The sequence below is a fragment of the Castor canadensis genome, chromosome 16 (assembly GCF_047511655.1).
Source record: "Castor canadensis chromosome 16, mCasCan1.hap1v2, whole genome shotgun sequence".
In the NCBI taxonomy this organism is placed as follows: Eukaryota; Metazoa; Chordata; class Mammalia; order Rodentia; family Castoridae; genus Castor; species Castor canadensis.
Window position 1 is genome coordinate 71,037,075 of NC_133401.1, and position 13,606 is coordinate 71,050,680.

Genomic DNA, 13,606 nt, shown 5'->3' on the forward strand with positions numbered 1-13,606 from the left:
TATCCGGCATCTTTAAGACCTTAAGTTTGAGCCTGAGCACCACAATAAGAGAAAGGAACAAGGAAAGAGGGAGGGGGAGAGAAAAAGAGAAAGACAGAAGATGAAGAAGACATACAAGGGAAAGAAGGAGAAGGAGGAAGAGAAGAAGAAAGAAAAGAGGAAGAGGAGGAGGAGGAGGAAAAGGGGAGAAGAAGGAGAAGACCTGATCTAACCATTCATCCTATTCTGCTATTTGAACTTTGGAGAACATGAGGGCAGGGACTGAGGACACACCAGTTTCACAGTTATAGTTAGACATTTCATTTAGTGCATAACTGGGTGGGGATAAGACCAGTGATGTCCTAAGACCCATTACTGGATTCACAAATGAAGGAATGGGCCAATGCTCACTAGAGAAATGGTGTGGGGGGTGCTTTGTTGATGTATATAGCTTTGATTTCCCATGATGTCTAGAATTAAATAAAGTCCCTAGAGATGTTGGTCGTAGGGTACAAAGTTCAGTTAAAGAGAAGGAATAAGTTTTAGTGACCTATTGCACAGCATATAAGCATAGGTTCAAAGCATTGTATATTTCCAAACTGCTAAGCACAAAAATATTTAAATGTTTGCACTGCAAAGAAATGGCAAGTATTAGAGGTGATGGATGTGATAGTAAGCTTAGTTAATCTGGTCATTCTACAATATATGCACATGTAACATCACATTATACCCCACAAATACATACAAGTATTATTTATCAATTAAAAATAAAGAGCTGAAGGGAAGGGGGCCATAGGATAAAAAAATGATGCTGCTTTGCTCTACATAAATAAATAAATTAATAGCCACATGTGGCACATACCTATAATCTCAGCAGATTGGAAGCTGAAGGATCAGGAGTTCAAGGCCAGCCTGGGCTACATGGCTTGAAAATAAAATAAAAATACAAAAATAAGCAAATAACAAATTTCCCTTAGTAGGAATGGATAAGACTGTCAAAGATAGACAGATAATTGAAGTAGATGTGATGGGAGGATATTTACAAACAGAAAAATGAGAAGCAAGAGTGAGACACCTTGGAGCTCTTAGTCATGTTTATATCTCTGGGACATCTAGGAATGTGTTTTAAAATGTAAATTCTTTAATCTTTCCTATTGGGGTTCTGGTTCACTGGATCTGGATGGAGCCCTGCCATTTGTTATTTATAAAATCTCCTAAGGTGTGCTGATGGGGAAACAGGTTCACATACACACTACACACTGATTTAGAGAAATCTGGGTGCATAACTCTATTCTCTTCTTTGAAATGTGAGACAGCTGCCTAGAGTCAGAAACTGTCAGAAGCAAATAAGACAAGCAAGTAAAGAGACACAGCAATGATGGAAGCCAGAGCACAGAATAAGGATAAAATCCACAATTGGAACAGACCAGTGCTTCAAATGTGAACACAGACTCCTTAAAGAGATGGGTACACATTTTGCCAGAACTCAACAAGTCTGCTAGCTCCATTTGGAATTCAGTCTAGAGCCTGGGAACAAATGAACAATTTGCTACAGAAAACTAAGATTACCATCTTCCGCATTTCCAATACTGACAACCTTTATCAGCTGGAAGCAAGTAGATGTCTCTATATCCAGCATGACTTTCTCCAGAGAGCCTAAAGCTGAAGCCTGAAGTCAGACCAGCTCTTCCCAGTTCCCTGTCACCTTCAGTCCCTCATCTGTCAGGTCCTCCCTGCCTCCTCAGTACCTACCACCCCGAAACAGCTCCCCACAGTTCACCTTCCACCTCACCCTGCAAATCCAGTCCTCTGAATGTGTGAGCAAGTGGTGGCCTAAGGAAGCCTCTTTACACACACTCTCCCCAAACTCTTTGGCTCTCAATACAAATTAATAGAAATAATGATCTAAGTTATTCTTCTGTTACTTATGAAATTAATAATGAGCTCATGTACCAGGTTTGTACCTCTAGTTGCAGGGCAGATGTCTTGGGACACCAAACCCAGCTCTTAATGAGGGCTGGGAATAAGCAAGCTCTGCACCAAGAAGGAAACCAAAATAATGAATTGGCTTCATGACAATGTTCACTCTCTAAAACCCTAACTTTGAAAAATACCCCAGACTCCCATTAAAAGATAGAAGGAGACCCCTCAAGGGATATCAGTTGTCCAAGTGGAATCTTTACCCAGAGTCAGAATAAATGTCTCTCTAATCAGGGAGTTTTGTTAATGGACAGCAGGACATGGATCAGGTCAAGTGTTCTGTGAACTTTGTCCTCAGTTCATATCCGATACTTTTATTATACTTTTATACACTCAACCACTGGTTAATCATTGCTCATTCAACAAATCATGAAGCACTATGGAAATAACAACCAACCAAATAAAACCAAAGGTGATTTATCCAAAGTTAGCTATAGCAAGGGAGTCAGTCAACATCACTTAAGCTTTGACAAAAACTCAAAGGCAGGCTGGGGGGTGAGAAAGCTTTAAAATGAGGTAAAAAACAGAGGAGGCTTCAGGTGTGTTCTGAGTTAGTCAAGTCCTGGCTACTTGGTGTCAGTTTCTACAGAAATTATCAGTTTGGGCTTACTGGATGGTTACTAAAGATAGAAATCTGATTTCTGACAAGTCTGACATATAGAAGGTTGTCTTCCTGGCTTGTTTTTAGGGACTTAGCTTCCTGAGCAAGTTACTCCTGTGGTTAGTCGAGTTCCATTCTTGTACACAGTCTGGCCATTGTCTGTATGTATGTTAAGTCCTTTAGCACCTATAAAGTGAATATTAATGGCTGACTTTTGAATAATAAATCATTCATGAATTCTTGGAGTGAGTCTCACTCTTTCTGCTGTACTGTCCCACTTCTCTACTGGTTGGTCCAACTTGCTAATATTTTGTTTAGGATTCCTAAACAAAATTTCATTCATGTGAAGGCTTGGTCTGTCATTTTCCTTTACAATACAGGATAGTACCATAGGTTATAATATCAAGAGGAAGCTAATATTTTCAAAACAGAAAGAACTCTCTCTCTTTGTTTTTCCTACATGGTTTCATTAACACAAATTTCATATCCTAAATATACCTGATAGGTTGCACATAAGATGTGAAATAAAAACCTGCCATGTTTTCTTTTGCAGCAATAGGGATTGAACACACAACCTCACCCATTCAAGGCAAGTGCTGTACTACTGAGCTACATCACAGCTGTTTTCATTTTTTTCTCCAGTTCTATTTTTTATATATTGTCACCAAACAGCTAGAATGAGAGAGAGAGACAGAAGAAGGAGGAGGAGGAGGAGCAGGAGGAGGGGGAGCAGGAGGAAGAGGAGGATGAAGAGGAGGACAAGGAAGAGGCAGGGAAGGAAGAAGAAGGTGAAGGAGATGGAGAAGGAGAAAAAGGAGGACAGAAAACAGCGCAAAGGTGAATATTTCACCAGAACTTCAAAATACCCATTAAAGTTGTACAAATTAAGCCATTTGGTCACAGCATAAGAGAGCCAGAAAGAAGCATGGGATACTGTCTCTTAAAGGCCAGAGTTAGATTAAGTTCAGAAATTCATCCAGTGTATATTAGAACTAGGAATAAGACAACAGCAGATTTAAGTCCCCAAATAAACATGCTAGCTTGGATGAAGAAATTAAGATGAGAAACAGTTCCCTCCCCATTTAATTTTATGGATCACTTCTGGCCAGCAATTCAGGGGATGCTGAATTTTCCCTGAAGGCCTAGGATGGAAGATGGAGGTTTTTTCTCTTTTTTGCCAGTTTGCATCTCAAGAAAATGTCAAAGTAAGATTTTTTAAAACTTTGATAGGATATTACCTTAACTTTTTCAAAAATTATAGCTATACTTCAACCCATGGGCACAACAATCACAAAGAAATTCAAGCAGAATGATAAAAAGAAAACCACACAAGGACATCAATATCAAGTTGCTGAAAACAAGAGATATAGAAAAAAAATTTTTGAATGATAAGAAAAATAAGATACATTACAATTAAGAATCTATTAAATTATACACCAGAAATAACAGAGAAAAGAAACCAATGAAAAACATTTAAACTACCAAATGAAAAAAAAGTCAACCTAGAATTTTGTAACCAGAAAGAAATACCAGGATTGGCAAGATTGCCTATTAGAGACACCCAGCCCTTTCCTGTGTCTCCACAAATCTGAAGGAAAACATCAAGCATGTGGCTACAGGGAGAGGTGGGTGACTTGGAAAGGCACAGGAGTGCAACAGTAAACAGTAGACCAGGTGAAATCAATAAATATTGAACTTTACATTTGTAAAAGAAACAACAGACCCTAATATCAGGTGCCAGGCAAAATGGAAGGGAAGTTGGAAAATCCCTCCATCCTCCCCCCAAAAAAACCCAGAGCTTTAAGCAAAAGAGAAAAATGAAAGCCTCACTGAGCTTCACAGGTACACATTCTAGTGTTCTGCAAAACTATAGTTTAAGCATATTAATAAAGGGAACAATCCAACAAGAAGATGTAACAATGCTAAGTATATGTGAACTGAACATCAGTGTCCACAAGTTCATAAAACAAACATTTCTGAGCTTAAAGAAACAGATAGGACCAGATACAATAATAGTGGAAGACCTCAACACCCCACTGTCTTCAACAGATAGAACATCCAGATAGAAATTCAACAAAGATACTCTAGAATTAAGCAATACCTTGGACAAATGAATTTAATGATGTTTATAGGCTATTTCATCCTTTAACAGAAGATTACACATTCTTCTCAGCAGCCCCTGGAACTTTCTCCAAAATAGATCACATCCTACTTCATAAAGCAAAACTCAACAAATACAAAAATTATTGAAACAATCCCCTATATCCTAGCACACCATAATGGAATAAAATTAAAAATCAGCAGCAAGGAAAACCACAAAAACCATTCACAATCATGGAGGTTCAACAATACACTTTTGAACAATCAATGGTTCATTGAAGAAATTAGGAAATTATGAAATTCTTAAATTCATTGAAAATGAGGACACAAGTGACCAGAACCTGTGGGTCATGGCAAAGGCAGTCTTAAGAAGTAAGTTTATAGCCATGAGGTTCTGCATCAGAAAATTGTAGAGATCTCAGACTTTTAGAAAAAAAAGAGCAAACCAACCCAAAAAGCAATAGATGGGAGGATATTATAAAAATCAGGACAGAAACCAATGAATTGAAGACAAAAAGAATGATACAATGAATCAATGAATAAAAGATTCATTCTTTGAAGAAATAAAAAGATCAACAAACCTCTAGCCAAATTAACTACAAGAAAGAAGACACAACTTAATAAAATCAGAGATGATAAAGGGGATCTTACAACAGACACCAATGAAATTCAAAAGCTCATGTAGAAATACTTCAAAAAACTATACTCCAGAAAACTAGAAAATGAAGGAGAAACAGTTAAACTTCTTGACAGATATGATCAACCAAAATTGGCCAAGCCACCATTAACAACTTAAATAGAGCTATAACAAGTGATGAGATTGAGGCAGTTATAAAGAATCTTCCAAAAAAGAAAAGTCCAGGTTCTGCTGAATTTTACCACAACTTTAAAGAATAACTAACACCAATGTTCTTCAAACTACTTCATAAAGTATAAAAGGAAGGAAGACTATCAAACTCATTCAACAAAGCCAGTATTACTCTAACAAAGTCAGGTAAAGATGCATCAAAAAAAAAAAAGAAAGAAAGAAAGAAAGTTACAGGCCAAAATCTCTGATGAACATAGATGTAAAATTATCAAGAAAATACTTGCTAACAGAATCCAACAACACATTAAAAAGATCATACAACATGATCAAGTAGGTTTCATTCCAGTGATGCAAGGATGGTACAACATGTGCTCATTAACAAATGTAATACAATACATAAACAGAATCAAGGACAAAAACCAGTCGTCATCTAATGGATACAGAAAATGGCTTTGACAAAATTCAACATCCTTTCATGATAAAAGCTCTGAAGAAACCAGGAATAGATGGCACATTCCTCAACATTATAAAGATTGTATATGACAAACCTATATCCAACATCTACTAAATGGTGAAAAGTTGAAACCATTTCCTCTAAAATCAGGAATGAGCCAAGGGTGTTCACTCTCCCTACTCTTATTCAACATAGTACTTGAATCCCTAACCAGAGCAATAAGACAGGAGAAAGAAATAAAAGTGATTCAAAGAGGGAAGGAAGAAGTAAAATTGTGCCTATTTGCAGATGATAGGCTCTTATACCTGAAAGACTCTAAAAACTCAACCAAAAAACTCTTAGGTCTCATTAACATTTTCAGCAAAGTAGCAGGACACAAAATCAGTACAAAAAATCAGTAACATTTCTATACACAAACAATGAACAGTCTCAGAAAGAAATCAGGAAAGTAACACCACTCACAATAACTTCAAAAAATTAAAATATCTAGGGTAAATTTTAAAAAGGAGCTGACTAGCCTATACAATGAAACTATAAATCACTAAAGAAAGAGATCACTGAAGATATTAGAAGGTAGAGCTCATGGGTTGGGAGAATCAATATTGTGAAAATGGCTATACTACCAAAAGTAATCTATATGTTAGATACAATCCCTACAAAAACACCAATGATATTTTTTACTGAGATAGAAAGGTCAATCCTAAAGTTCATATGGAAGCACAAAAGTCCTTGAATAGTCAAAGCAATCCTGAATCAAAAGAGCAATGTTGGAGATATCACAATACCTGACTTCAAACTATACTAGAGTCATAGTAAAAAAAACAGCATGGCATCAGTACAAAAACAGACATGAAGACCAATGGAGTAGAATAGAAGACCCTGACACAAATCCACACAGCAATAGCCATCTGGTTTTCAACAAAGGAGCCCAAAATATGCAAGGGAGAAAATAGCCTCTTTAACAAATGGTGCTGAGAAATCTGGATTTCCACCTGCAGAAGACTGAAACTTCATCCCAGTCTCTCACCTTGTACTAGTATCAATTAAAAGTGGATCAAAGATCTTAATGTAAGATCTGAAACAGTGAAGTTGTTCCAGAAAAAAATAAGAAATGTACTGGACCACATAGGCATAGATAATAACTTCATGAATAGAGTCCCAATAGCTCAGCAATTAAGAGAAAGGACTGATAAATGGGACTGCATGAAACTAAAAACTTCTGCACAAAAAAAAAAAAACTCCTGCACAGCAAATGAAACAGTCACAAGTCTGAAGAGACACCTGACAGAATGGGGGAAAATCTTTGCCACCTAGCCATCTGACAAGGGATTAATTACAAGAATATACAGGGAGCTGCAAAGAATCCACTGAATAAATGGGCAAATGAACCGAACAGCCAATCTCAAGAGGTAGTACAAATGGCCAGGAAATATACTTATATATGATAAAGACACTTGCTTGCCAATTTTTGCAGCACTATTCACAATAGCCAAGCTTTGGAAACAGCCAAGATGCCCACAAATGATAAGGAGGTTTTTTTTAAATGTGTATATATACGTTATGGGGTGTAGTTGTTGTTTGCAAAAAGCAATGTTGGAGATATCACATCTGACTTCAAACTATACTTCAGAACCATAACAGTATGGTACTGCCACACAACAGACAAACGGACCACTGGAATAGAACTGAAGTTCCAGAAATAAACCCAAGAAGCTACAGCTATCTAATTCATGACATACATGCCAAAAATACACATTGGAAAAACCACATCTCTTTTATAAGTGGTGTGGGAAAACTGGATATCCACATGTAGAAGACTGAAACTAGATCCCTCTTGCCAGGTACAGAAGTAAACTCCAAATAGATCAAAGCTTGTAATATGAGACCAGAAACTGTGGAACTACTGGAGGAGAACATGGGAGAAATAAGAAACACTTCAATTTATAAGCATAGACAATGACTTTCTGAATAGGACTCCAACAACTCAGGAAACAAGAACTGACAAATTGTATTGCATTAAAATTAAAAGGCTTCTGCAGGGCTGGGCGTGTAGCTCAGTGGTAAAGCAGTTGGTTAGCATGCTCAAGGCCCTAGGTTTGATCCCCAGAGACTTCTGCACAGCAATAGAAAAACTCAACAGAATAAAGAGACAGCATATAGAGTGAGTAAAAATCATTGCCAGCTATTTTATTCAACAGGGGATTAATATCCAGAATAAAGAACTCAAAAAATTCAAAAACCAAAACAGCAGATAATCCAATCTGTAAATGGACATATGAATCAAACAGACAAGTTTCAAATAAAGTACAAGTGGTTAAAAAAATACATGAAAAAAATTAGAGAATCCAAGTCTAAAGTTCATTGAGATTTTGTCTCATTAGAAAAGACAGAATGATTATCATCAATAAAATAAAGAACAACTACTGTTGGTAGGATGTGGGAAGGGGGAAAACAACCATTATATACTGTTAGTGGGATGGAAATTTGTCCAGCCACTATGGAAAGCAGTGTGGAAGTCTCCAAAAAAATTTAAAATGAGCTGCTATATTACCCAGCTATACCTCTTCTAGTACATGCCCCAATGAATCAAAATCAGTTTACTATACAGATATCCACAGATAAATATTTACTTACAATCAAGGATGAGTGGATAGAGAAAATATTTATAATGGAGTTGATTTGTTTGGCAGAACTGGGGTTTGAACTCACCATCTCTTACTTGTTAGGCAAGTGCTCTACCATTTGAGCCCTGCCCCCAACCCTGTTTGTTTAGCTGTTTTTTAGATAGGGTCTAGCGCTTTTGCCTCTGGTGGCCTCAGACTGATCCTGCTACCTATGTATCCACTGTAGCTGGGACTGTAAATGTGAACCTCCATGCCCAGCTTGTTCTTTGAGATAGAATCTTACTAACTTTATGCCTGGGCTGTTCTTGAACTGTGATCCTCCTACTTCTACCTCCTAAGTAGCTGGGATTACAATTGTGAGCCACTGTTAAAAGCCCTGTATTTTTATTTTTCACTGACAAGGAATAACATGTATTTGTGGGGTACAATATGATGTTTTGATATATTTTTATATATTTCTACATTGTAGACAGATTAATTTGAGAAAACATATATATTCACTACTTCATCTACTTGCTTTTTTTGTCTTGCTGAAGATATTCAAAATCCACTATTTTAATAATTGAGAAATATACAATTCATAATGATTTTCGAGGGTCACTATGCCATAGTTAAATAATTTTAAGTGGATAAAATGAAGAAGGGTTGCTAGCCTAGCTTCTATTGTTTCCACCTCTTGGTACCCCCCTAAAACACAAGATTTCAGTAAGATCCAGAATCTTATAATATGCCAAATGTCCAAGTTTCAATAAAAAGATCACTCATTTTATCAAGAACCACGAAGAATGCAAACTCAATAAACAAGAAAACAGATGCCAAAATTAAGTTAACCAAGATATAAGCACTTCTTAAGATGCCTTCACAGGCAGTTATAGACACACTCAAAACAAATGAAGACTACAGGTATGCTTGTTCACTTACTCAAACTGGTAAAATGCTAACAGTAGAATTTTATAAGCTATTAGTTTTACTTATAAAATGCCTAAAAAAGCCAGGTGCCAGTGGTTCATACATGTAACCCTAGCTACTTGGGAGGTTGAAATTGGAGGATCACAGTTTGAAGCCAGCCTGGACAAATAGTTCATAAGACCCCATTTTCAAAATAATCAGAGTAAAACGGACTGAGGTATGGCTAAAGTGGTAGAACACCTATTTTGCAAGTGTGAAGCCCTGAATTCAAACCCCAGTCCCACCAATAAATAAATAAATACTAGAAGAACTGTGAAAAAGGCTATGCCAAGAGATACACTCAAAAACACTGCTTATAAATCAAAATGGTATTGCATATAATATATATGTTCAAATAATCCAGAAGAGGCATGAAAAGAAAGCAAAGAAAATATAAACAGAGTACAGAATATTAAAAATAATATTTCTGACTTAAGTTTTAAAATATCAATAATTACATTAAATATACATGATCTAAATGCAGCATACAAGAAACTATTGGGAAAAGTTGGTTTCAAAGTTTGATAAGTGTTTGAGGAGATGCATGTGTACTCTGACTTAAACATCACATAATGCATACATGTCTAAAACATTACATGCTCCTGCATAAATATTTGCAATGTTTATGTTATGTATCAGTTAAAATAATTTAAATTAAAAAGAAAACTTAGTGGAAGCAGAGAATATGATGAAAGTACATTAATGTATGCATGGAAATGTGATGAAACTTCTTACCATATAAAATTTAATACCCACTAATAAAACAATAAAATTAGAAAGCTTGACCTAGCTATAGGCACAATATTTTATAAGAAACTCACTTCAAATATTAATATACTCATATTCCACCCACAGTCAACAGAATTCACATTACTTTGAAGTAACCATAGAAGATATATACCGTGATAGGCCATGTCCTAGGTCATAAGACTAACCTCAGATAATTTAAAAGTGAAATTGCACAGAACATGGTTCTCTAACGACAATGAATTTCAAGTATAAAACAAGAGAAAGGGAGGAGGGCAGGAAGGAGGAGGAGGAGAAGAAGAAAATACCATACTTCCAAATAGTCTGTGGGTCTAAAATGAAGTCTCAAAGATGTACAAAAATATATTGGTATGAGTGCAAATGAAAATAGGTGAAAATGTGTGATACACAGCTAAAGCAGTGTTCAGAAAGAAATTTATGTCTGTAATTAGAAAAGGGGAAAAAAGTCTAATCAGTAATCTATGCTCCTCCATTCATATGCTAGAAACAGAAGACAAAAATAAGTCTACAGAAAGAGGAAAGAAAGGGGAATAGAGTAGAAATCAATTAAACCAAAGACAAGAAAACAATAAACCAATGATAACAAAGCTGGTTCTCTGAAAATATACAATTAACAAATATGTGGCAGACAAATGAAGAAAACCCAAATTACTAATATCAGGGCATGTCACCACAGACCCTGCAGATATTAAGAGACTGTTATGTAATTGCACACATGAATTTATTGATTTCAATGAAATGAGCCAATTTCTTGAAAAGTACAAGCTACCACAACTCAATAAGAAAATAGACAATTTTAGTGACACTATAACTATTAAGGGAATTAAGTTTATAATTAAAGTCTCTCCCCAAAAGAATTTCCAGACCCAGATAATTTCTTATGGAGAAACCTGCTAAACTTTAAAGAATAAAAACCAATATTTTCCAGAAAACAGAAGAGAATGCTTTCCAAAGTATGCCATAAATAGTTTATTTTTACTGTTATTTTCCATTATCATGAGGGTATCATGAGTATATGCTTATGCCAAAACTTCTTAAATTATGCATCTTAAATATGTACAGTTTATTGTATGTCATATCTTAAATCTGTAAAAGAAAAGAGGATACTCAGAAGATCAATAGGTATATAAAAATGTGCATAACAGCATCAGGGGACAGTTTCAAGAAAATCCAAATTTCAAACCACAATACACAGATAATAGGATATGGAGCAACTGACTATACTCAGCATGGCTATGATGGATTACTGTGTTTATCTGATTCACTCTGATCGAAAAGGTTTTTGTTTACTTGGGTTTGTTTGTTTTAAGTAAAGCACATTTGTTTCTCTTCCAGTCAAACTACAGTTTGCTGAACCAGATTCCCAGGTTGCAGAGCCCACATCTTCAGGCACCAACCTCAGCCTAGCACCCCACCACCACAGGGACACCTTCCCAGGAGTTTCTTCAGAGCTCCAGCCACTTCCTTATTCCTCAGACTATAGATGAGAGGGTTGAGCATGGGGGTGATCATGGTGTAGAAGGTGGAGACCACCTTGTCCTGCTTGGAGGAGAAGTAGACCCGGGCAGCATGTAGGTAAACATGGCGGCTCCATAGAAGAGTGACACCACCACCATGTGGGAGGAGCAGGTGACAAAGGCCTTGTGTCGGCCTTCCGCAGAGCGTATGCGGAGCACCGCCACCAGGATCCTCAGGTAGGAGGCTGAGATGACAGAGAAAGGGAGGAGCAGCATGAGGACTCAGCAGACATAAATCATGGTCTCGTAGAGGGAGGTGTCAGCACAAGCTAAGTTGAGCACCGCTGGGAACTCAGAAAAGAAATGGTCCATCTCCTGGGAGCCACAGTAGGGAAGCAGAGTGTGAAGACAGCCTGGATCAGCCCATCCACCAGGCCAAAGGGCCAGGACCCTGCCACAATGAGCCAGCAGATGCCACAGCTCATGACCACAGAGTGCCTCAGTGGGTTGCTGATGGCCACATAGTGGTCATAGGACATGAAGGCCAGCAGGAAGCATTCATCCCCCAGGAGGGTGAGGAAGAAGAGGATCTGGAGTCCACGGCCTGTCAAGGAGATGGAGCCACCACCCAGGAGGAAGTCACTGGCCATTGGGGCACAATGGTAGAGATGAGCATGAGGTCCATGAATGACAGCCAGCTGAGGAAGAAATACATGGGGCTGTGCAAGCAGGAGTCCACATTGAGGAAGAGGATCATGATCCCGTTGCCAGAAAGGGCCACCAGAAACATGAGCATGATGATGGAGAAGAGGAGAAGGTGCAGCAGTGAGTGGGTGAAGAGGCCCAGGAGGATGAAGTGGGAAATGAGAGTCTGGTTGCCCATCCAGGCCATGGTTCCTGCACAGAATGCCCCACAGGAAAGTTTGAGATCTGGAAGGAGGGGGTTTACAAAATTTAGTGTTATAATAATGTAGACATTACAACTTTGCTTAATGTGTTGTCCTCTCTAAATGTGACTTGGTTTAGAATAAAAGGCACAGGCTCTTTAAGAAAAAAAACAAAAATGCAGATGGTGTTGGTTGTTAACTCTTAGGATTTTCTGTACACACTTGAAAAATGAAATAAAAGCTTGTTATTGCTAGTATGAAAAACTGCTTCTGCCTCTACTAGGACCTTGTCTATTCTGCAGCTCTCATGGCTGCTTTTCCTAAGAAGCTGTAAGCCAGCCTCACCTACAGACTTAACATTTTCAGGAAAAATACTTAAGGTGAAAAATTTATCAACCATGTGAACTGGGCACCATATGTAATTTCTCTGAACGTCAGTTTTCTTGTCTTGTGTTTTTTTAATTTTTTAATTATTAATTTATTCACATGTGCATACATTGTTTGGGTTATTTCTCCCTCCTGCCCCTGCCCCAACCACTCCCCCCACCTCCCTTTCAGGCAGAACCTGTTCTGTGCTTTTCTCCAGCTCCATTGAAGAGTAGAAATAAGCAATAATAAGAAAGACATAGCATTTTTGCTAGTTGAGATAAGGACAGCTATACAGAGAGATTATTAGCATTGCTTTCACGTACAAATGTGTTATAACCCAGGTTGATTCATCTCTAACTGATCTTTACACTGGTTCCTGATCCCCTTCTCATGTTGACCTCTGTCGCTTTAAAGTTTCTATATTAATTCCTCTGGAGTAGGGACATCAAATGATTTCATGTTTTGGGTTTTTTATCTAACCCCGTACCTCCCGTCTTAAGTTGGAATAGCAATACGCTCCTGTAGGCGGATAGTAAAGAAGAAATATGAGAACATAAGCAGTGTTTGGTAGTTTAAAACTGATGACAGCTGACATTACTGGAAAGTCTGTGCCAAACACTGTGCAGAGCAA

The 13,606-nt window shown here is 37.5% G+C and overlaps 1 pseudogene; it reads right to left on the reverse strand.

The window, feature by feature from the left end:
• Positions 1–11,660: 11,660 nt before the first annotated feature.
• On the reverse strand, positions 11,661–12,776 carry LOC109679593 (olfactory receptor 2V1-like; annotated as a pseudogene).
• Positions 12,777–13,606: the final 830 nt, after the last annotated feature.